Here is a 23770-nt window from a genome sequence, read left to right on the forward strand (position 1 = left end):
TGTAGGTCCCTTCCAACTGAACTACTCTACTCTACTCTACTCTACTCATCTTACAAACAAACAAAAAAAAAAAACAAACAAAGTTCCAGTGATTTTCCTAGAATGCATGCAAGACAATTTACTTACAGCACCTGTTTCATATACCTATTCTATTCACCAGAAAGACAGAATTTATCTAATGAAACTACTCTGGCTAAGTTGAAGGCTCATGCACTGAATATTCCAGAGTATTCTGCAGCCATATCCAACAAGCCTGGTACGGCCCACATAGTACAACAGTATTTTTTTATGCAGAGTTGTTTTATCTGATAACCTTTGGCCTGCTCCCAGTGTGAAAGGGCAAATTCTTTGTTCCTCATTCACAAGGTTATTGATATAAGGAGAGTGTCTCTTAGTATGTCTTCTCTCAGCAATGGAAAATAAAACAATTGATACAAAATTAACTTCCTATTATTGCTCCTACTGTTGGTACAGAGCCTGTACAGTCCTTGAATAAATCTCATGTGCAGTACAACTGCACTGTTTCTACTGTCTGAGAGATCTGGTAGCCCATGAATATAGGCAGGACGATATTAGTATCAGTCAGCAGAAAATTTTCTTTTAGGTTCCCTAATCTGCAAAAGTGCCCAAATAATAAAGTTCCTTTATTATTTAAAGAGATCATAGGAGAGTAATACAGCCACTGTGAAGTTTATATCTAAACTGGTGGACCCACAATTATTTTTCAGTCATATGTTAACCTTGTGTCAGAGCAAAACACCTCAACATGCAGTGATTATAGGCTGTCCACTATTATCTATCTTTTCTGAAGATGAAAAAAAAAACATATCCAGAGACCCAGATTTGTCTGATCTCCAGCTGGTTTTCTTTGCAACAGCTCTTAGTACTTCTTGTTCTATCCTCTCCCTCAGCTGTCTGCCTCTTAGCCATTAGGGCATACAAAGAGAGACAACCTCATCTATTCATAATGTGCTTGAGTGCTAACCTAGTATTACCACCTTTTACAAAAATTATCAGACATTATAAGAGAATGTTTTTTTAAACAGTATATGCTTTTGCTAAACAGCAATTATTTAAGCTAAACTGCTCCATTCAAGTATCTGTCTCAAGCATGGAGTTTTGGAGGAGGGAAATCTCAGCCCAGATGGTTCAGCTGCTTCTGAGAACAGGGAGATGCATACTATTTATTCAAATTAAAAATAAGTCTGGTCACCCCCTCAGAATAGTGCCATATTTATATTTATTTGGGAGAAGAGAGGAAGATCTTTGGCCACTACAAAGCTCTTTGAATTCTATTGGCTTCCTGCATGGAACCAGTGCAGGCACAGAATAGGAGAGACCAAAATCAAATGTCTAAAAATTTCACATTTTCTTGCCAGAAGAGCTGACCTTGGCCCATTCTGCAACTACTTTTGGTGCATGGAATTACAGACCTTTTCTGGCACATGGAATTCATTTATTTCAGCTCCTATGCAAAATAAATAAAGAATAAAATAAAATGTGGATCAGCCTAATATCCCTGGATTGATGGAAAATTTCTTGATATCTTGGTTTACATTTCTACTGTGTAATATTATTTTGTGCTGCTGCTCTGTAAAGCTCAGCATCCCTCCTCTTAAAATGAGCTAGGAATTTAACATTAATATGAGATTCTTCCTGTCTACAGAAAGGAAGCCAGAGAACACCTCTTTGCTAACACTGGCCCTAACAAAGTAAGAACAAATCCAAGGGGTTCAAAAAGCATTCAGCTAACACAGAGCAGGTAGTAAATGAAACAGTTAATGAAGTTTTAAAGGTCTCATATACTTAATTATTTTAAACTGTATCCTGCTCATAGACTGGTACTGGAGGAAGTTAAACAAAGTTAATTAGCAGGTATTTTGGCAGTCTGTTCAGTTTAATTCTCTTGCTACTTCCTGCTAGGTCAGAGTATCCAGAGGGTAATCATGAAAAAGCTTCAGAAAATTCTCTCTCGTTTGCATGGCTGTACATCATGAGTGACTGCTCTTACACCCTCACTGCACATATTATTTTAAGACCTAGCTGAGTGGATTTTGCTGTTAGAGATGCAAGTACCCACATTACCCACATTAGTAAGGTTAGGAAATAGAAGAAACAATTTCTCTTTCTCAATTACTTAGAGAAAACCACAATACAGCCACAGCCTTCAGGTAGTATTTTGTTACCTGACTCACCTGATCCTCTTGAAATAAGGTGTAAAAATACTGGCTTAACAAATTAGGATGACTTCTCAGGATAAATGGGGACATTACTGTTTGAAACCTATACTTATATAGTCCTTGGAGTGGACAGCATATTTGGTAGAAAGAGGTATCACTACTGCAAATCCAATGCGTGATCTTTTTAGAATATGAAACCCACATTTTGGGTGACCCTAAAAGACCGGTGTTAGACTCTTAAATCGGAAGCTCACAGTAGTCTTGAGAAGCAGGTTCACACAGTAAAAAGCCTAAAACACCAGATGTGTTCAGTACATGTGTTTTAACTGTATTTCAGTTTTGAAGAAACACCAGAGGTAAATGGTGTGGAGCTGTGCTTTTTCCAAGCATCTGCAGATATGCAACGGGAAAGCTGTCCCAGATCCACAATGAAAAACTGCAGAAGGCCCAACCAATGGGAAAACCTCTGATTTGCAATGTGACTTCATGCCCTGACATTATTACATCAAGTTCTAACTCTAGGGTCCAATGGAGCAACTGCTTGTTGCAGGATGAAACACCCAGCGCAGGGAACAGCATGCCAATTACAGCCTCTAGAGCCCTTCAGCCTGCTTTTTCACTAACACCAGCATTTCATTGCTGACAACAGTTATGGCAAATCCATGGGCTCCTGTGGAGCTGTGTTCCTTGTTCCAACGAAGTGCTCCTTCCACTGTACGCTGTTTTATTTTCTTGTGAGATGGAAGCAGCTCCTTTCTGGGGGCAGTGGGCTCTATTCCAATTACAGCTTCATACATCTCAGTTTCATAGTCACAGAGTTCTCATGCATTTGAGCACCTGCACAGTAGCCTTTACTGGGGATTTTGCTGGTCATCCCTAAGGTCACAGAAGGCCCACATGTAGCACATAGGGCTAGGGAGGTAAAGGGGCACATGAGAGGAAGCCACAGTGGTCTCTATTACAAGGAAACTGCCTCCTTTTTTTTTTTTTTTTTTTATTCCTCACTGTGTTGCAAAGCAACACAAATGCACATATATACAACAAACAGAAATAACAACTAAATATTTTTACCTTAGTATTATCTTGGTAATTAGTGACCCATAATAATCTTATTCTCTGTAGTGTTTTTTTCTTAAACCTTCATTACTTTCACACATGCACAAGTCCACTGCAAAATCTTATAAGATCGGGTAAAAAGCACTAGCACTACTACCAGAGAAGATTAAATCTAAGCTGTTGATGGGTTCAGATTTAAACTTTTCTTTATCAAGTAGAAGTACAAATTAGTCTCACATTTGTTTCTGAAGCTTAACTATTGTGCTAAATGTCTTTTGAGTGATGTACTGTATATAGAGAATAAGCATATCTTGAGGCCTGTGGTATGTTTTTTAAAAATGTAAATATTACACAGTACAGTCCTTGGATCTGCATAACATCACTAGAAACATCTGCAGAACTTCAGTTTCCTCTAATCTTATTACTTTCCAGACAGCTATAAACTGATGCCTCAAAATGCAACGCTTACTATAGGCATAAAGGTTTCTTCTCACCAAACAGAACTCCTCTGCTGGAGAAGCAGTCCAGTGACAACAGCAGTGGTAAGCTAGGGTTTGTGGCCTTGTTGTGATGAAGATTAATATGAAGTCATTCACAATCCTTCTTAATTTTTTTAAGTCTGTCTTCTACTGTGACCCTTCAGATACTAGCATGTTTTTTCCTTAAATCATCAACTAATCACATCACTTTACGGCACCTTCTACAGAGCTATTTTTCCCTCTGCAGATGATTTAAAATACAGAATTCAATGAAAATATATCCCTACTTTCACTGTTTTAAATCTTTGCAGTTTTTAAATCAGTTGCATGACTTCAGGTGCTGCATAGGCAAGATTTCATTCTGACTTTTTAGAATATTTGGACTTGCAATATTTTAGTAATTAGAAAGCAGTTGCAAGTGCATAGGGATAGTCTGCTAGCCTTTCATCTTTATGGAAGACCATTCCATGCAATGATGGCTGATATGTGTGACTTTTTACAAATTATATTATTTCTGGAAATTTAAATAAGAATTTTTTAGCTTATTTTTAGCTTAATATTTTTAGCTTAATTAAGCTGGTTTAACCATTATGATTTTATCAATTAAAGGTTGGTTTAGCTGAAACTAAGGAATACTGTCATTATATTCAATCTTTATTCTTGGAAGTCGAGCTTCTAGAAACATGTATAGAGGTGTTTTAACTGGTTTTAGTGGTAGAACTAATGCTATCGGCTGAATCTTACACAGGAGGTAAAAAAAAAAAGTGGTAATAATAGTCCTTTTAGGCTCAGCCTTGAAAATTAGTCTTTACGTCAATGCATAGGGAAACAGATGTGCGTTTAGAATGATAGAATCACTTAGGCTGGAAAAGATCTCCAGGATCATCAAGTCCAAACGTTAACCTAGCACTGTCAAGTCTACCACTAAACCATGGTAAGCACCACATCTACATGTCTTTTGAATACCTCCAGGGATGGTGACTCAACCACTTCCCTGGGCAGCCTGTTCCAATGTCTCACAACAAATTCAGTGAAGATTGTTTTCCTAGTATCCAACCCAAACCTTCCCTGGTGCAACTTGAGGACATTTCGTCTCATCCTACTGCTTGCTGCTTGGGGGAAGAGACCTGCCCCCACCGTGCTACAACCTCCTTTGATGTAGTTGTTGAGAGCAATTTGAGCTCCCCTTGAGCCTCCTTTCCTCTAGGCTAAGTAACCCTAGTTCCCTCAGTTGCTCCTCATAAGACTCGTTCTCTAGCTTTGTTGCCCTTCTCTGAACACGCTTCAGCACCTCAATGTCCTTTTTGTAGTGAGGGCCCCAAAACTGAACACAGTATTCAAAGGTACATCTTCACCAGAGCAGAGTACAGAGGGACAATTACTTCCCTAGTGCTGCTGGCCACACTGTTCCTGATACAAGCCAGGATGCTGTTGGCCTTCTTGGCCACCTGGGCACACTGCTGGCTCTTATTCAGCCGACTATCCACCAATACCCCCAGGATCCTTTCCTCCGTGAAGCTTTCCAGCTGCTCTTCCCCCAGCCTGTAGCATTGCATGGGGTTGTTGTTCCCCAGGTACAGGACCTTGCACTTGGCCTTGTTGAATTTCATACGGTTGGCCTTGACCTATCAGTTCAGCCTATCCAGATCCCTCTGCAGAGACCTCCTACCCTCGAGCAGACTCACACCTAACTTGGTGTTGTCTCCAAACTTACTGAGGGTTCACTCGATTCCCTTGTCCAGATCATTGATAAATATATTAAAGGAAACTGTCCCCAGTGCTGAGTGCTGGGTACACCACTTGTGACCAGCCTCCAACTGGATTTAACTCCATTCACCACAGCTCTTTGGGCCCAGTCATCTAGCCAGTTTTTTACTCAGAAAAGCATACGCCTGCCCAAGCCATGAGCAGACAGTTTCTCCAGAAGAATGCTGTGGGAAACAGTGTTAAAAGCTTTACTAAAGTCTAGATAGACAACATCCACAGCCTTTCCCTCATCCACTAACTGTGTCACCTTGTCATAGAAGGAGATCAGGTTAGTCAAGCAGGACCTGCTTTTCATAAACCCATGCTGACTGGGCCTGATCACCTGATTGTCCTGTATGCTTTGCATGACGGCTCTCAAGATGATCTGCTCCATACCCTTCCATAGCACTAAAGTCAGACTGATGTGCCAGTTGTTCCCTGGGTCCTCCTTCCAGCTTTTCATGCAGATGGGCATCACATTTGCTAGCTGCCAGTCAACTGGGACCTACTCTGATAGCCAAGACTGCTGATAAATGATAGAAAGTGACTCGGCAAGCACTTCTGCCAGCTCCCTCAGTACCCTCAGGTGGATCCCACCTGGCCCCATAGATTTGTGAGGGTCTATTTAGAGGCATATAAGCGGTGTAGCAGGTCATTAATCATTTCCCCTTGGATTAGGAGGGCTTCATTCTGCCCCCTGTTCCTACCTACCAGCTCCAAGGGCTGGGTACCCAGAGAACAACCAGTCATACTAATAAAGAATGAGTCAAAGAAGACATTAAGTACCACAGCCTTTTCCTCATCTCTTGTCACTATGTTTCCCCCCACATCCAATAAAGGATGGAGATTCTCCTTAGTCCTCCTTTTCTTGTCTATGTATTTATAAAAACATTTTTATTGCCCTCAATGGCAGTAACCAGACTGAGCTCAAGTTGGGCTTTGGACCTTCTTATTTTCTCCCTGCACAGCCTCATGACATCTTTGTAGTCCTCCTAAGTGACCTGCTCCTTCTTCCAAAGGTCATTAGCTCTCTTTTTCTTCCTAAGCTCTACCCAGAGCTCTCTGTTCAGATAGGATGGTCTTCCCCACCAGCTTGTATTTCAGCACATGGGGACAGCCTGCTCCTGAGCCTTTAGGATTTCCTTCTTGAAAAATATCCAGCCTTACTGGACTCCTTTGCCCTTCAGGACTGCCTCCCAAGGGACTTCACCAACCAGTCTCCTAAACAGACCAAAGTCTCTCTGGAAGTCCAAGCTGGCAGTTCTGTTATCCTGCCTTCTTACTTTTCCAAGAATTGAAAACTCTATTAATTCATGACCACTATGTCCAAGATAGCCTCAAACCTTCACATCACCCACAAGTCCTTTATTGTTCACAAGCAAAAGGTCCAGCAGTGCACCTTCCCTGGTTGGCTCACTCACCAGCTTTGTCAGGTAGTTATCTTCCACATGCTCCAGAATCCTCCTAGACTGTTTCCTCTCTGCTGTGTTGTATTTCCTGCAGACATCTGGTAAATTGAAGTCCCTCACAAGAACAAGAGCTAGAGATTGTGAGACTTCTCCCAGATGTTTACAGAAAGCTTAATCTGCCTCTTCATCTTGGTTGGGCTTTCTGTAACAGACTACTACAATGACATTTTGTTGTCTTTCCCTCTGATTCTTACCCATAAACACTCAACCATTTTGTTGCCATTATTAAGCTCTAGATAGTCAAAACATCCCCTAAAATACAGGGCTAGCCCATCACCACTCCTTCCTAGCCTATCCTTTCTGAAGTGTTTTCATTTTAGGTGTGAACTCTGTCCAAGATCAGAAATGAATTGGACTGAAACTTCAAAATTCATCAACAAACCTTTAAAATTATGCATGTGGAGCAAGATCAGCTAATCAAAGGAAAACTGAAGTTGGATAAAACTTCTGAGTAAATTCACATACTGAAAGTCAGTTTTACTGGAAGTAGTTCAAATGCTCTGAAGTCTGGTAGCACAACTGCAAACATCCTGTGTAGCATAAAGAAATGCTCATTCTGATATTTTCAGTCCCCCCTAAAAGTGTTACATGAAATATTCCCTCATGAGCAATATTGATGTTGCCCACAGATTTGCAAAGTTTGCAGAGGAAAGGAGCCTTTTCTTCAGCCAGGAGCAAAGAGAATTTCAGAACACTGAACTTTGTGTCTTTCATTTTACAAGTGAATGACCTCTTTCTACACTCAATGAATAACAAATATGGGAAGAAAAACTATCTGCTGATTTCTTCTCTTATCTCTAAACCCATTTATCAGTGAGGATATGTTCTTCTAGTCAGATGTAACAGTTAAAGCTTGAAAACACAAGAAAAATATAAAAAACAGTGAAGAAGAAGTCTAAATATGCATCAGTTCTGCCAATTTAAATTAAATGTATCTTCTATTTTAGTAGCATAAAAAGATTGGTGGAAGAAAATGTTGATTTATGAAATGCGATTATAAAATATACCAGGCCTGGATGCTTGATTAGATTCAATCTACAAATCCTATTCCATATATTCACATATAATTTAAGGGTAGATGGTTCTTTCTTCTAAATCCAGAGGCTGTCAGGTGCAGATGATAAACAAGGGAAAGTACAGTGCTTGTTACAAAATGTGAATGTACTACTCTGCGGTAACATCATTTGACCTGTACGTGTTAGATAACTGTTCAGTGATTTTTGACAAAAATAAAAATTTAGCCTGTGAGCAAAAAGGCCTTTGCTGCTTCAGTTGTATGATAAAGTGAATTGTTTTTGTCCGGTTTTATATCGTGTCATATTTAAGGTCCTGATAATGTTGCAAATTTTGTGCTATAGGCTGATTTCATCATTAATATAGTTCTAACTGTAACTGTCATAAAGCCCGTTTGTAGGCGCTATCCCTGATGTGCATGACTGCAGTTATAGTAATCTAGTCTCCCATTTCAGCAGTATAAACAGCCTTATGGAATAAGAGACTGTTTGTTTGTTTGTTTGTTTCCATAATCACACATTAATGCAAGCTGCAATTCTTATTTAGAAAATCTGAGAACCCATCAACATACAGGAAATGTACTTACAGTGGGGATTGCAGTTTCGTTCTACATTAGGGCTAAAAATTTTAATTTAAATTTAATACTGGTTATAGGATAAGAGGCAGCCCTGGCACAACCGATGGTGCTGCACAGCAATGTCCACCCCATGTATACTAACAGAGTTCTTCACTACTTCTTCTCTATCGAAACCCCTGGTTGGGTGACATCCATGCAGCTGATGCTGGAATCTCTCTGGTTACCTTATTCCTTATCTGGTTGACAGTTTCTTCTGACACAATCTCAGATCTATGTAAATGTCAAATCCCCAAGATAAATTGCCATGAGGACAGAATCAAACTTTTAAGGGACTATCTTGCAGAAAATCTTTTTGCTTACATGTAAATCTTGCATAGCAGAGCTGCTTAAATCTTAATTCAGTAAAACCAAGTGTGAAAAAGTGTTGTTCACTCCCCAAGCTTAGAAAGTCTCATATCCCCAAGCTTAGAAAGTCTCCTTTAGGAGAACAAGAGAGACAATTCTAAATCCATCCTCTTTTCTGCTGTGGTGGCACATGTGCAAACTAATAATCTCATTACAGTACCAAAATGGAAATGGAAAAGGACTGCAACTTGTCCTTTTAGATCTATCTACAAGCTTTGTTATAGTTCTTTCTCACTTTCAGAAATATGTGACCTTCAGGCTGCAACTTTGCACTCCATGTTTTTGTAACAGGTTCATTTTTTTTATCAGAGACTTGAGCGAGACCAGTTGTGCCATCTGAGACTGAAACAAGGAGAATATGGAGGTTTCTTCGTAATGTTTACGAAAAAGGCAAGAAAAACTCTAGGATGGTAATCTCCAATCATATCTTCTCTGAAGAATACCACACTGCACTCAGTGTCACACTATAGTGTGGGGTAGGGTGACAGAAGACGCAGTAGCAACCTCAGAGTTTCTTTAGGGAATTATTACCTGTGGCCACAAGAAGCTCTTGTAGCTGTCACTGTCATTCTTGCAATCTTGACTGCTTTTCTTGTGGGCATACAGTGTGCTAGTTATGTAGAGAGAGAGTTTATATAATCACACTGTATTTGTTCATGGAAGCGTAGTTTCTCTAAGTGAAACTCCTATGGGCTAAATCAAAATCTCCTATTCTCTATTCTATAAATACAAGCTAAATCAAGGAGACCTGTATTTTCTACATTTAAAATGTGACACTGGAGCATTTATAAATTATTTTGAAACTGAATTTCAGACTTTTCAGACTGGGTATCTAAATTAAAAGAAATTTCCGTCTTCGATTTATGACTGTATGCTTCATCTTGAGAAAAAGAGAGACTACTATATCTTTGTATCATGTGAGGTGAAGGTTGTGAAACACCCTAGAGCTGCATTTACAAGCAACATAAAAATTCATGAGAGGATAAAGAATTCTCCCTTTAGAACTGCATTTTTACAATATAGGCTATATATGATAAATAAGGCATAATAAGGCATCACCTGCATGTTGATTAACAGTAAGTAAAACAGACAAAATAGTGAATAGCTCTCTATAGAACACCATACAGCTTGTGTGCTGAACAAGGCAGGTGTCCTGCTGGAGAATATCATTCGGTTATGCAGTTAGACAGTGGCAGTCCTTATCCTTGCGTTTCTTAATTTTAGAAACCCTGACTTAATAGCTCTCCTATCTTTGGGTATCTTTGATTCTGTAGGTATTAAGTATTAAAGGAAGACTGAAGTTTTGTAACATGGTAAACAACAATCAAGAGATCACATGTCCTTACTCAGCACTCACAAATAATGACTTTTTTCATGTCTTCTAATAATACTCCTAAAGAAAGAAGCAGAGGAAGATTCAGATATGTTACAGGAGAATTTAACGACTTTGCAGTGTTTTATCATTTCTACATTTTTTCCCTTTTTCTTCTTCCTGCAAACATTCCTTTAGTCTCAGTCTTTTCTGCTTCTCCTGTCCCAGATCTGTCCCAGATCTATCCCAGATGGACAAGATATAAGTCATCAAATGGCATAAATATGGAACTAAATTGTCATATCAGCTTCAGATCTTCTAGGCCAATTTTGTCTTTAGGGAACATATTCTTCACTGATGAAGAAGAAAACAGGCAAGGAAGAAGAGGAGCTGAAGTGGGAATTTACAGGAAAAGTGTAAGCTATGGCTTTGCTGCTCTGTGAGTTCAGGGCTGTTTTTGTTAGTGGCAAGGGAACTTTTGCACGCCTACACAGAAGGAAAAATGACCAGGGTTACGGATATTCTAAAAGAACAAGATAGGTGTATGGACTAGAGTGTACTAACAACCCCGTATTTTGGTGCAGGAAGAACCAGGAACTAGCCCACTTCTTTTGCTACAATACTGGAATCTGCTGAGGTTGAGGTACATCCTGGTGCAGTCTCAATAGTTATAGCTGTTGCATAGTTTGCAATGGAACACATCAAATTAGAGCTACTGAAGGAGTTACTGTCCTCAGTAGGACTGGACTGTGAAAGCCCCTACCCCGATGTGTATATTTTACTTTAACTGGAGTAGAGGATTCAAGACATTATGACTGGTGTCTTCCCAAACCCTGAGTTACTCACAGAGAGAAGCATATGCAGAAGGTGCTATTGAAATTAGTCTTAAAAAAAAAAAAGACATTACTGCTTTCTACAAGCAACAAAAAAATAACCAAGTAAAGCTAGAGGTAACGTTCTCATTAATACAAAATCCCTTTTATTCCTACGTCTGTCTAGTTTTCTGAAAACTCTTTTAGAAATGGGTAGAACTGATCTGTAGCTGGCTGGGTTCAAGGTGGATGTTTGTTCTGTATATCTGCAAACGTCTTGCAGCCAAGAAATATTTGATTATTTGAAAGAAAAAAAAGGAAAAAATAATGTTAAGGAATCTCCTAAAATAAAGTTTCTTGCTACAAAAACTGTCTTCTGACTCCCCACTGTGAACATAGCACGGAAACATCTACCTACAGCTGCACTGCATATAGCTTGTGTTAGCATAAATCACCCACACCCACAAAGGCATACAAAACTATTTCCAAGGCATTTGACTTGTGCTGGCATTGTGCCATCTGGGAGAAAAAAACAAAAGGAAAAATTCATTTCAGTGACATTCATTGACCTAAGCCAGAAACAAGGTACTAAGATATGCTTTTCTCTTTCATTCTTGTGAAGTTAGAGGCAGCGCCAATTTAAACTGTGACTGAGGCTGTGCAATGATGCAAGTCTATCTTACTACTTCAAATTTGGTGAAGCAACCTGAGTTTACATTAACTAACTTTCAAGGATTCAACCAATTTAAAGTTTTTGGACGATGACAATTATTTGAAAACATTCCTACAGGTTTATTTTCTTCATTTACATTTGTTTGCTGTCTCCATCTCATTCAAAGCAGACAGGACTGGTTTGCTTCTCTCTTCTCTGGAAATTTGCACTAGGAACCATTGTTAGAATCAGAATCCTGATCTAAGAGTATGATGAAAAATGTTGCACTCCAAGTTGGAAATTGGAGAGGAAAATGTTCATGTATACGTAAGAATTGTACTCAAACAGCTGATTACACCTCTTCTTACACCTTAACAGATGCTTACACCTTTTAAGGGAAAATTTTAAACCTGAGAAGCAACAGGTAGTTTCTACATTTCCCTTGGGGATATTGTACTCTTCTGTATTTTGCTTCTATGCAAACAGTTCAAAATTTAAACTCGTGTTGTCAGTCATGCAACCAAACAACCTTGCACGGCATTACATGTCCGTCCCCCCCCGAGATAGATCAAGCCCTGAATGCAAGACCAGACAAGTAAATAATGCCAACATGTAAAACTAACCTGTAAATACATTACTTTTTGGCAGGTTTTTTGGCACTTTGTGGGGCTTAACTGTACTTCAGTGAGAAGAATGTTTTCTGGTGTGAACTGAAATTATACCTCTATGCCACAATGTCTTTTTTCTTTTTTTTTTTTGGGTGGGGTGGGGAGGCATAATTCCTTGTGGACACCTGAAGGAGTTGCAAAATAATAAAATTTAGGTGAAGGAAAAGTTCCTTCTCTTAATTTTTGTTGTTATTGTTGTTGTTGTTTTCTTTTCCATATGGTCTTAAAATGAAGGTCACATTTTCTGGCCTTTGGCAGATTGTAAGCATGCTGGAACACTTCACATTATGTAAATCATATTCGTCTGAAATGATAATATCATACCTATAGTCTGCTGCAGGCTCAAAAGTAGCCTATGCCTCAGGTACTGTTTTATGCCTTTACTTTTGTTACTACATCCTTGTAAGTCTTCAAAAGGGAAATGAAATTATCCTATACAGAAAAAACACCATCCAGAAGAAACTTCACTTGGTAAGGCCTGAATTCTCGCTGAAACCAAAGGCAGATATAGAACCATAGAATATCCCGAGTTGGAAGGGACCCATAAGGATCATCCAGTCCAGCTCCTGGCACCACACAGGTCTACCCAAAAATTCAGACCATGTGACTAAGTGCACAGTCCAAACGCTTCGTAAACTCCAACAGGCTTGGTGCAGTGACTACTTCCCAGGTGAGCCTGTTCCAGTGTGCGACCACCCTCTTGGTGAAGAACCTCTTCCTGATGTCTAGCCTAAACCTCCCCTGCCTCAGCCTGACACCATTCCCATGGGTCCTATCACTGGTGACTAAAGAGAATAGATCAGCAGCTGCCCCTCCACTCCCCCTTGTGAGGAAGCTGTAGGCCGCGATGAGGTCTCCCCTCAGCCTCCTCTTCTCCAGGCTGAACAGGCCAAGTGACCTCAGCTGCTCCTCATAAGTCTTCCCCTCTAGGCCCTTCACCATCTTTGTAGCCCAGGATCTTACTGACTTGAAGAAAGAGGCTTTAATCTATTCTGGTTCATTTACTAATGAAGGAGCGTGAAAGAGATGTGTGTCCTTGTATGTGAAGAGGAGGTGAAGGAACAGCTAGTGCAAGGAACACAAAAACCAGTTGCGCCAGACTAATATGTGGTTGTATCTGAGCTTGAAGACTGCAACCATCTTCAAACTTCCAGATCTAGAGGAACGCTTTGGCTGCAGCCTAAAAGCCACATATACGTAAGCTCCCCCAAGCCAGCCAGTCTTCTTCCCATGACCTGCCAGCAAACAGCAATGTAGGCATGTAACCAAATTAAAGCCAAAACTTTCAGCCCAGTCCTTGACCTGAATAGGGAGTGAGGATCCGGATTCTGACATTTATACATGATAGGTTATATGCAGCCGAAGTAAATACTGTAGTCAGAGGTGATGGGGCTAGAGTTTGAAAAGTCCTACATAATGAAGAGATCTCAGAAAAGCAAATTTAAATAACATTAATGTCAGGAAACGTAATTCTGATCGCTATATTCTTTATCTAGTCATGACTAGACAGATGAAAATCTATGATAACAATTTTGCCTTTAAGGTCATTTTCTTTTTTCTTTCATTTATTTCTTTTATTTCTTTTTATTTTTTTTTTTTTTAACAGGCTCTGTACTAATTTTCCTCACAGAATGACTAACAGAAATATGACCCTTGTGCACCTTCTGTAGTTAATTAATTAGGTTAACTCTAACCACAAAGCCCCTTGTCATATTATTTCATCTAGTGATAAGGAGCAATTGACCTTAAAACATTGAAGCCAGGTAGATGAGCCTATTCCACAAGGTCTCTTGGATCCACCCTTGTTAAGTGAAATCTGCCAGGTGTGGATCATTTGACCTTTGCTATATAGGAAGCATGAGGAGGTGGAGGAGGAATTGCCTCCCTAGGGGAGTTTGAGGTTTGGGTTACCTAGGGTGCTTTTCTATCATGGTAAAATGGACTTAGTGTTCCCCAGTAAGCTGCTTTTTCTTCTTCACGTTTTCTACAATCTCTGTGAAATAGTTTTAGAGACTATGAGCATGTTATGTTGGTGGTGCCTTCTCAGTACAGCAAAACCCTGTTGGTTGTACTTCACTGTGAAGTAGTTTGTAAGTGACTCGAGTTCAGAAGCTGGCAGGTAAGTGTTCCTGGGTTCTACAGTTGTTTAATGTTGAGGAGGAGTTTAAGTATTTCCTTGACCTTGTCTGTGTTCAGTGAAATTACTTACATAGATTCTAAGCTCCCTTCCCAGCCCTAAAAAAAAAAAAAAACAACAAACAAACACCAACATCAGAAGCTCAAGTGCATACAGGTAAGCCTGACTTTGAAGGAAGTTCTTAAGTATTTGATAAGATTGAACATTAGGCTGTGTGAAAAAGGTGCCTTAATGTGTATTCAAATTTTGCCCTGTGGTAAGTAGAAACCAGTTTGGATAGATACTGGTGGTGTTGTCATTACTTTTGCTAAGTGGAAATTGTGCGAGTGTGCTGTTCATAAAAGAAATGCTGTTTTCACAATATGCAAGTCAAAAGCCTTTCTATTATTAGACCTTATAGCTTCAAGGAGGTAATGTTAAAGAAATAAATTATTGTTGGACATCTTGCCCTGACACCTCCATAGATTGGTTCCCTGAAAGAAAAGGGTGAAAAGTGTAATTATTAAGAGCTTCTGAGGTAGGGTCAGGGGAAAATGGCTTTTCCCACTTGTTTGCTCTCCCTTTCAGGAAGAAAGACTTTGAAAGACCATGAGGAATCCACAGTAGATGAACTGGATAAACAACTCTGGCAGTATGAAGAAAATCTCTCCTCTTCCCTACAGGCCTGTGTGTCAGCTGCAGAGAAATTTTCTGAAGAGGTCCACCAACTTAAAGAGAATAAAACTTTGTCCCTCCCCCTCCGTACAAACCAGTGTCTCAGCTATCAGGGTAAGAGTCTTTCTGTACAAGGAAGACAATGGAGTGAGTACACATGCCATGTCACTCTGTGGTTTTACCTATCTGACCATGGAGAGGACAGGAGAAAATGAGCCGGAGAATTAACCTCAACACTACAGGCACAGGTATGTGAGTAGCAAGGAAAAGCAACATAGAAAAATGACTACTATGAGAAATTTTTTGCTTCAAATTTCACTGACCAGTCCTTGGTCCCCCCAGATCTGGTCCTGCCCCCCCCCACCCCCCCCACCCCATAGTGGCTAAATTGGCTAAACCACTCCGGCAGTATGAACAAAGTGTCTCGTCTTCCCTACAGGGCTTCGTCTTGGCTGCCGCTAAACTTTCTGAGAAATCTGCTCTTCCAGCGGGCAATGCTCTGTCCCTGATCATCATCCAACATGTAATTAAACTGTACTGTAAGTCAAATATATTAGCAATGCATGGTAGATTTGTTTTATGCAGTTAATATTTGAATCCATGCTATCTGCATGACAGTGACAGGTTGCCACAGAGATGTCAGTTTTTCCTGACCCTGAAAGTACATGCTAAGGAGTATCAGTGCAAGACTGGAAAATTTAGGAAGAACAGAGTTTAGTAATCACTATAGAGGCTACTAGTGCTCTTTCTCCTACTAAGAAAGGACAATACTATTACCAGCACTAAGTTCAGGTGCACTTCTCAGGCTAGTATGTGAGTAATTGTATTTTAGTGTGTCATAGAACTGACATTTCTCTGACCACCTTGCGCCACCATATATCACAGCACTGTTTAAACCTTCAGAGAAAGGGTTCAGTGGGTGTAGGATGGAAGACCAGGTCCAGGAAAAGCACTCTAGTACTAGATGACCTGGAGGTCCTTATTTAGGGTGGTACACAGAGTAGTAGGAGAGCAGAGATGCCTAGCATTACAGAAGTGCATAATAGCACTGTGAACTAATCCTTTTTATATTCTGACTTTGCACACATTTAAAACTGCACTACTGATTTAGTAAAATAATATTGCACATCAGTTTTAATCTTGAAACAGAATATTCTTGAAACAAATTTGCTTCCTTGATGGACCATGGGAGGTTGTGAGGTTTCTACGTCTGTTTCTCTTCCTTTTTGCTCATATTGAGCTTCCTCGGCCTTTCATAGGAATTACCTGAACCGTTTTAGATTACATCTGCTGATGGAACACAGCTGCCTGGGAGCATGCCTACTATCTCCCTAAGGTGCAACTCTGACACAAAGCAATTGCTGAAGACTATTGTAGCAAAACGGTATCGTCTTTTAGTGCATTAGCTATGACATGTTTTATCTGCTCAGCCTTCATAAATCATGCCTAAATCAGCTGTTAGGTAAAAGACTGATGTGTCTCTGGATTCTTCTGCCCAGAGGTTCCTCCTTTTTACTACTGTTCTCTTAGTTTCCTGCTCTGGGGAAATGAGTGACATTATGGATAATGAATGTACTGACTGAAACTTCTGTTAGCCATTAAGTCATATTAAACATACTCCCTCTGTGTGGGTGGAGGAAGCTGGGTCTTGTTAGAGGTTCAGAATGAAAGATCAATGTATTAATTAATGTATTAGAAAATGACAACCAGAATCTTTGGATCTGATTTCGGGCTGTATTATAGCTGTAATATCTTATACAACTGTTCTTCTAGATGTAGGCAGAATTTCTTCCATTGGAAGACTGTTCATACTCACAGATTAGAATAGATCTAATTTCCATTAAGTTCAATGTTAATAGCTGATGTTATCTTTTCTGAGGATAAATATCTGTTCATCTCTGTATATCACTAACAAAATTATAGTCGCATCAGTGTAAAAATGAAGGTGAGAGCCAGGCAGAGTTATTTTCCATATTCTTGTAGTAGGGTAGCCACAATACTGAAAGACTGAAGTATTCCATTTATGGTGACTGCTTTTGTTTAGGAAAGGCTAATTATCTTTATTCTGTGGCACCCTAAATCTTGGTGAGTAAACAGGTGAGGAAATTTTGCAGCTCTTGGTTCCATTGCTGGACAAAATGTTTTTGTTGTGTCTTTTTGTTTACTTTGGCTCAGGTTTAGGTTTTTATTACTAATTTTTAAAACATTAAGAAGTCATATTCATGAAGACGCATACTTCTTGAAAGGTGACACTTTCTCACACAAAATGTGTGTATTGAAAATTAGGTTCAGGGTTTGGGATTCATTAAAAGATTATTTATACAGGCAGCAAGGACACAAGGAGTTATATGGCTGTCAAAAACTACTGTACTTAGAGTCTGATGTGCCTGAACTACAATGTCAGATACTTATCAGGGTTGCAACAAGACCTTCATGAATAAGGACTACCCCACTTACTTGTAAAGATTTGCACTGTTGTGAAACTGTTGGCATCTTTCACTGAAATATCTGGAGGTGGGTAACAGGAAAATATAATAAATTAAAGGTGCTGGTGTCTGACATAGAATATGCCTAGGTGTTAAGTTTATTTTCTGATATTTATTGTACATTCTGTCATTTCAAGGGTTCAAATTTGAGCTGCCAGCTAAAGGAACAAGACCCAGTATTAGAAGCTAGCTAGAAACTTTGCTGTATTGAGTCATTCTTTCATTCAGCTTTTGTAGAGTACCTCTGACTTTGCTTCCTCTTCCCCAAGCTTTCTATTTTCATGTCTTCAGTGTTGTTAAACACTATTTTCATGTATGAGATTTAACTCTTTGGTTGGATAATCAATAATTGGAGTCCACAGAATATGGTAAATACAATTGCCTTTCACTTGTTTTTGATAGCTTGCTTGTATACTTCATTTCTTGCCTTTCTATTACCTCTTTAGATTATAAGCTTTTTCAGGCAAAAGTATCTTTTCATATGTTCCCTTGGTTCATTCTCTGAAATTTATTTAGTTCTCTTTAAATGTATTTTAATTGGTAATCCCAAGACAAGAATTCTTTGTCAGTTTTACCTGTAGTTTTAAATTGTTTGTAAAATACTTGTTTAACTATTTTTAAGACTTTTTTTCCCTATACAATTTTTTTCTTCAACTTGGAGAGTAACTGCTGCTCAGACTGCTAAGTAGGTTCTGAAACTATTGACAGTTTGTTGCCACTCTCCAGATGTTGCTAAAATTCAATCTCATATTTAGTGATTCTCATTAGAAATGAAATAAATTCTTACATCCATTAATTTAAATGTACTTTGGCAAGAGCTGCTTATGACAGTTATTAATATTCTGCTCTCATATTGCTCATCTCTGAGTGACTGAGACTACCAGCAAGTATTTTGGGAAGCATATAATTAATGAAAACCAGGAGTGTGCTTGGCTAACTGAAAAAACATTAGAGGAAGAATTAAATGTCCTCTGCTGAGTAATATTTTATCTAAGGAAAGGACGGCTGATGTGCCTCAATAATATTCACCTTAGCATCATTTAATTCTATGCGTTCAGAAGGGATTTTGCTTTTCTTGTTAGAAGCAGGAAGGGCAGAACATTTTGTGCTATAGTGCATCACTTGGGATCCTTTTGTTTACCTGCTGTCCATTGCAGTTAGTGTTTTCTCTCCATCTTTCCACTTCCACATTTCAGTGGATTGCAAGCGAGGTCTAGAAAGTGGACAGGAATAAACCTGGGGTCTAAATTGTTGTGGATACACTTCAGCTGAGAGTTTCAAACTCACCTATGTTCTGTATCAAAGTTGAGCCTAGAGTCTCAGAAAATACATCCCCATCTTTCTGTTCAGCAAGAGCAGCTGAAGTTCTCCTGACACTTCCTCAGTATTTCCTTCCTTCTGGTTTTCAGGGCACTGCAGGGACCACAGGTGTGGGGGCTCCCCAGGGGGGTTCATCAGGGCCAGGCCTAGCAGCGAGGGCCCATCCCACTGCTGGAGCTGGGCCACCACAGCAGCCCCAACCCCAGGCACTTCCCTGGGGATGGAGATGAGCTGAGGACAGACTTGTCAGCAAGAGGGCCTGGCTCGGTGGGGCCCATGGCCAGGCAGGGCAGGCTGTGGGGAGCTGAAGTCTGGCCCTGCTGCAGCCTTGTTGGGGCAGGGAGTGATGGCCACAGGGCTGAAGTGGGGTCCTAGGTCATGGAGGCCAGGCAGGATTGACACCAGGCCTCATGACACTGTGCCATGACATTGCCATTTAAAACAAATGGATAATTTAAACTTCTTTCCCACCAAGAAGAAAACACGGTGTGTGTAAACATGACCAGGAAACTATTTACATTGCTGCAGACATTCAGCTACAGATAACTCCAGTGAGGAAATGGCCAAACACGCTTCCACACAACTGTTGCAGAGCACTGACATGAAGGCAGGACGTGGGGCATGTAGTGGAATGGTATTATATCTTTCCATGTTGCAGAAGAGCCTGCTAAGGTGAAAGCAATACAATAAATCATGAGTGAATTTTCAGAAAAAGAATAGGTTTGGCCAGTAAGGGGCATTTTTATTGTCATAGCGTAGTCTTCTTTAAGATTTGTGGTGCTTGCTTGTATACAAGGGGCACTATGTTACAGGCAACTGCAGAAAAGTGTAGATGATTGAGAGAGGGTGAACATTCTTCTTCTCTTCCGCTCTCCATAATGTTCATATTTTATACTGATTTTAGTTAGATAAATAAGACGACTTTTTGGATTTCCAATATTTCACTCTTAGCTAGTCTCCTGAGAGTGGAGAAGACCGAACTTATTACCACACAACTAAGAGGAACTCATAAGTCACGAGAGCAGATTCTGATTCTTAGTGCAGTCACCACATGCTTCAAAATGATATATTGGGAAAGATTCCTAGAGTGGAAGTGTCAGAGTGCCAATTTGTTCCCAAATCTTGTCCAGAAGCTTTGTCAGCCTGCCATAATTGTATATCACTGGATGTAGTAATAGCATGTGGACCACAAGAGAGAAGAGAAAAAAAAAAAAAGGATTATGCATATTCACCTAATTATTGTTTGCCTACAATACATTTTTTTTTCCTGTTGATCTGTTCTGAAGGCTAGAACAAGATATTGGGTGCTAGACAGTAGAGAGTATACAATTTACGTGGGGTAAAAATAAATGTATTTTATTTAAAACTAAACAAAGCCTATAACAACTTGTCATTTATTTTTTACCTTCCCCCCCTTACTCTTCTATAAATGGCATTGGAAGTTTAAGAAAGAAATTCTGTAACATTTTTCAGTAACTGTTCTCAACTAGGAGACTAGAGTTCTTCACATAATAAGCATGCAGGAATGCAAAATACTGTATTTTCCAGTTCATAAACTGGAATCAAGCTATTCTATTACTGATGTCAGCTCTATGGCTTGGACTTCATCTTCATAAATGTACAAGGTACATACTAAGACATGCTCATTTTTGACTGCTTTTTTTTGTGAAATGTACCGTCCCCATTGCATAGATCTCAAAATTAAGTTTAGAAACTCTTATTTAAAAAAATCTTGATTGATTTCATTATCTTCTTAGTTCATATACAGTACTCAACCATGTGCATTGTATGCTAAACACTGTGTAGGGTTTTCTACCTCAGAACTGGAAGCTTCAAACTACATCACTTCAGATGACATATGGGAAATCTAGCAAAAGTCGTTTAATTTTTCTGTATTTATGAAGAGTGACTCACGTTCCCTGCCCACACAGATTTGCACAAGTTTCTCATTACCCTTTAGCCACAGTGTGCCATGGTGTCTTCCTCCTGATTTGAGGCCTCAGCCAACACTTACCAGTTATGTAATGCATGATGCTTTCTCTTCACCATTGACCAAGTGCCTCAGGGACAATTTTCTTACAGGGAGTCATCTTCTGATTCACAGATGAGTCTGTCTGTAAATTCATTCCTGTGCAGAATGTTACAGGTTTTCAAGATCTGGGGACAGAAATCACCAAGTTCAAGGGATCTAGTGAGAAAAGGAGAAGCAGTTTAATAAAACAAATGAGCATGGGTTGTGACATTGTTTTTGTTTTTCCCCCAAATAACTGTTGTGTAGGACTTTGATTTGTAAAATTTGGGTGAGATTAACAGTGGATTTCAAACACATGCCCAGACTTTTTCAAATTTTCAAAACTTGATATACTGCTAGATCTGACAGTTTAGTTTCAATAAGATGTGTGTTTTCTTCAGCTAGTCACAGATAAAGTTTGTGGGTTTAAGCAAGTCATTTCATCTTGTATGCAGTTGTCTCTCAATTTGTCTTGTTCACCCAGGCCATTTATTCCCCAGCACAATGACCATTACTGTGTCTTTTGACTCAGCATTTATGACAGGCAAATATAATCTTGGCAGGCTCTTGCAATGTTGTCATAACAATAATTTAAAAATACAATAACTAATATATACTTGGAGACAAAACGTTAACTTAATGATTACTTTGTTTTTACAAATGATTGCAGAACATAGAACCATTAAGGGAAAAAACCTTTTCTTTTTCCTTCTGAGCAGCAAAGTCTTACACTAAAGCCTATGTTTCGAGAAAAATACAGAAAGGTAAAGGCAAAGTAAAAGGACAGAAGTGCAGTTCCAGAGCATGGGCTCTTGTGATACAAACAAATATGAAGTCTAAATGACAGCTAAATACAGGAATTCTCCCATTTTACTTTTGAATGAAACACAATACTCTCTCCTTGTCCTTTAGAAAATCTCCAGCCTTTGGGATATTGTTCCACAGCTCAAAAAGAAGATCCCGGGGGAAGGCAACAAGTTATAAAGATTTTGGAAATGGCCTGCTGCATTGGATGATGATGTTGTAAACTGACTGGTTCATTGAATGTTTATGCCTTATCTCCTACATAGTTTTCACTCTAAAGTTATGGAGCAGCTTGTGTATCACGTGGTTTTATTCTATTTTTTAAAGCATTCATTCAGCATTTAATGCAGTGAAAACCAGTTATGATACTGTGATATTTTCCCTGCAAGCTTCAAATTTAACCATTTCTTGATGTCCACGGTGCTAGTCCTCCATCTAACTTGCATGGCTGAAAGCCAGCCTTCTTGAACTCTGGAAGGCTCAGTGCCATGACCGCATCCCTAGGGAGTCTGTTCCAGTATTCAACCACCCTCTTGGCGAAGAACGTTTTCCCAGTATTCAGCCTGACCCTCCCCTGTCACGGCTGCATGCTGTTCCCTTGGGTCTTATCATTGCTAACCAGAAACCAGAGATCAGTGCTTCCCTCCCCGCTCTCCTCGTGAGGAAGCTGTGGACCATCATGTGGTCTCCCCTTAGTCTTCTCTTCTCTATTTAAATCTTCCACAAGCAGAACAGTTACACATCCTTATAAAAAGATATACATGCAGAAATGAAATAAAACCTTGTCTACTGTACCTAAAATAAGGTTATGTAGGAAAAGTCTTTCTCCCTTATTCACACACTACTATGTTTGCTTTGAGAAAGTATCATTTGGGGCTTGGGGTTTTGCCTCATGTCTCAGGTTGCTTCTGCTCAGTAGCCTCCACCTGAAACCTTGCTGATTACAGCTTCTGTAATTTTCCACCAGTGAAATATCTTCACCTTCAGGTATGCTCACATCTCAGCCTGCTCCCCTTCCCACTCTTTGATGGAGTGTTAGTTCTCCTCTCCTTCAACCCTTCAAGGACATCCAGACAGATCTATTCTTTTGCTCTAAAACTCATGTTAATCCAGTCTTATGCAGGAGATAATCAGGCCATTCTTCTTAATGAAAAATGGAATTGTTCCCCTCTTTCAGTATGTATATATCGCTTTGTTAGCCAAGGGGTTGCTGCCTATATATATCTAGCTAGCAGACAATACTTTCCTTCAGTGAGTAAAATTCTTTCCTCCTCTCTTTAAGGACTGTTTGCCATGTTCTGGTGTGGAATGTAGCTTTCACTGTGGTTTATATTCAATATCAATCTGTACACTAAGACCACAATCAAGATACTTATACTTAGGTGCATGTCTTCATCTCATTATTGGTGGAGTCCTGCCTGGAGAGACAATGAATTTGATGATTGCCCTCCAACCTCCTACTCCAAAGTATACAATTGTACATACTAATGGTCTTAGGATAACAAAGCTATGTCATTTAAAATGAAAAAGCAAACAAAAAAACAGGAATATGACCGTATTAAGAGAGGTGTAAGACTAAGTTGTGCTTATAAAAATTGTAATAATACAGTGAGTTCTGATCAAGTTAAATAAAAATATTGAAAATTCCAGATCTTTGTAAAACATTGCATTTTGAACACTAGACAGAATGAGTACCATCAAAAACACATTGGACAGATGTTATTCAGCCTTGTATTTCAGGTGTGGAAATGGCATGTTTTGTCTGAGGTGAAACCGGTATTGTTGAAAAACTGCATAAAGTAGAAAAATGATATTTGTGAAACAGAGCTGAAAGAATAATCAACACCACAGACTTTGATGATAATGTCTTCTAGACAATCATTGTTTTTTGGGGGTGCAACGTAAGTCATCTACCTGAAATATAATACCTAGAAGAATTAAGCTCCTGATGGTGTTAGTGGCTGAATGAAAATCTAATTTTCTCTAGT

The 23770-nt window shown here is 39.4% G+C and overlaps 1 long non-coding RNA gene across 1 annotated transcript; it reads left to right on the forward strand.

The window, feature by feature from the left end:
• Positions 1-14139: 14139 nt before the first annotated feature.
• LOC308189039 lies at positions 14140-15700 on the forward strand. Its single transcript, XR_013945973.1, has 3 exons — positions 14140-14489; positions 15075-15409; positions 15601-15700. It is a non-coding gene; the product is annotated as an uncharacterized lncRNA (long non-coding RNA).
• The last annotated feature ends 8070 nt before the right edge of the window (positions 15701-23770 follow it).

The sequence above is a fragment of the Anser brachyrhynchus genome, assembly GCF_964034855.1.
Source record: "Anser brachyrhynchus genome assembly, chromosome: 2".
Taxonomy (NCBI): domain Eukaryota; kingdom Metazoa; phylum Chordata; class Aves; order Anseriformes; family Anatidae; genus Anser; species Anser brachyrhynchus.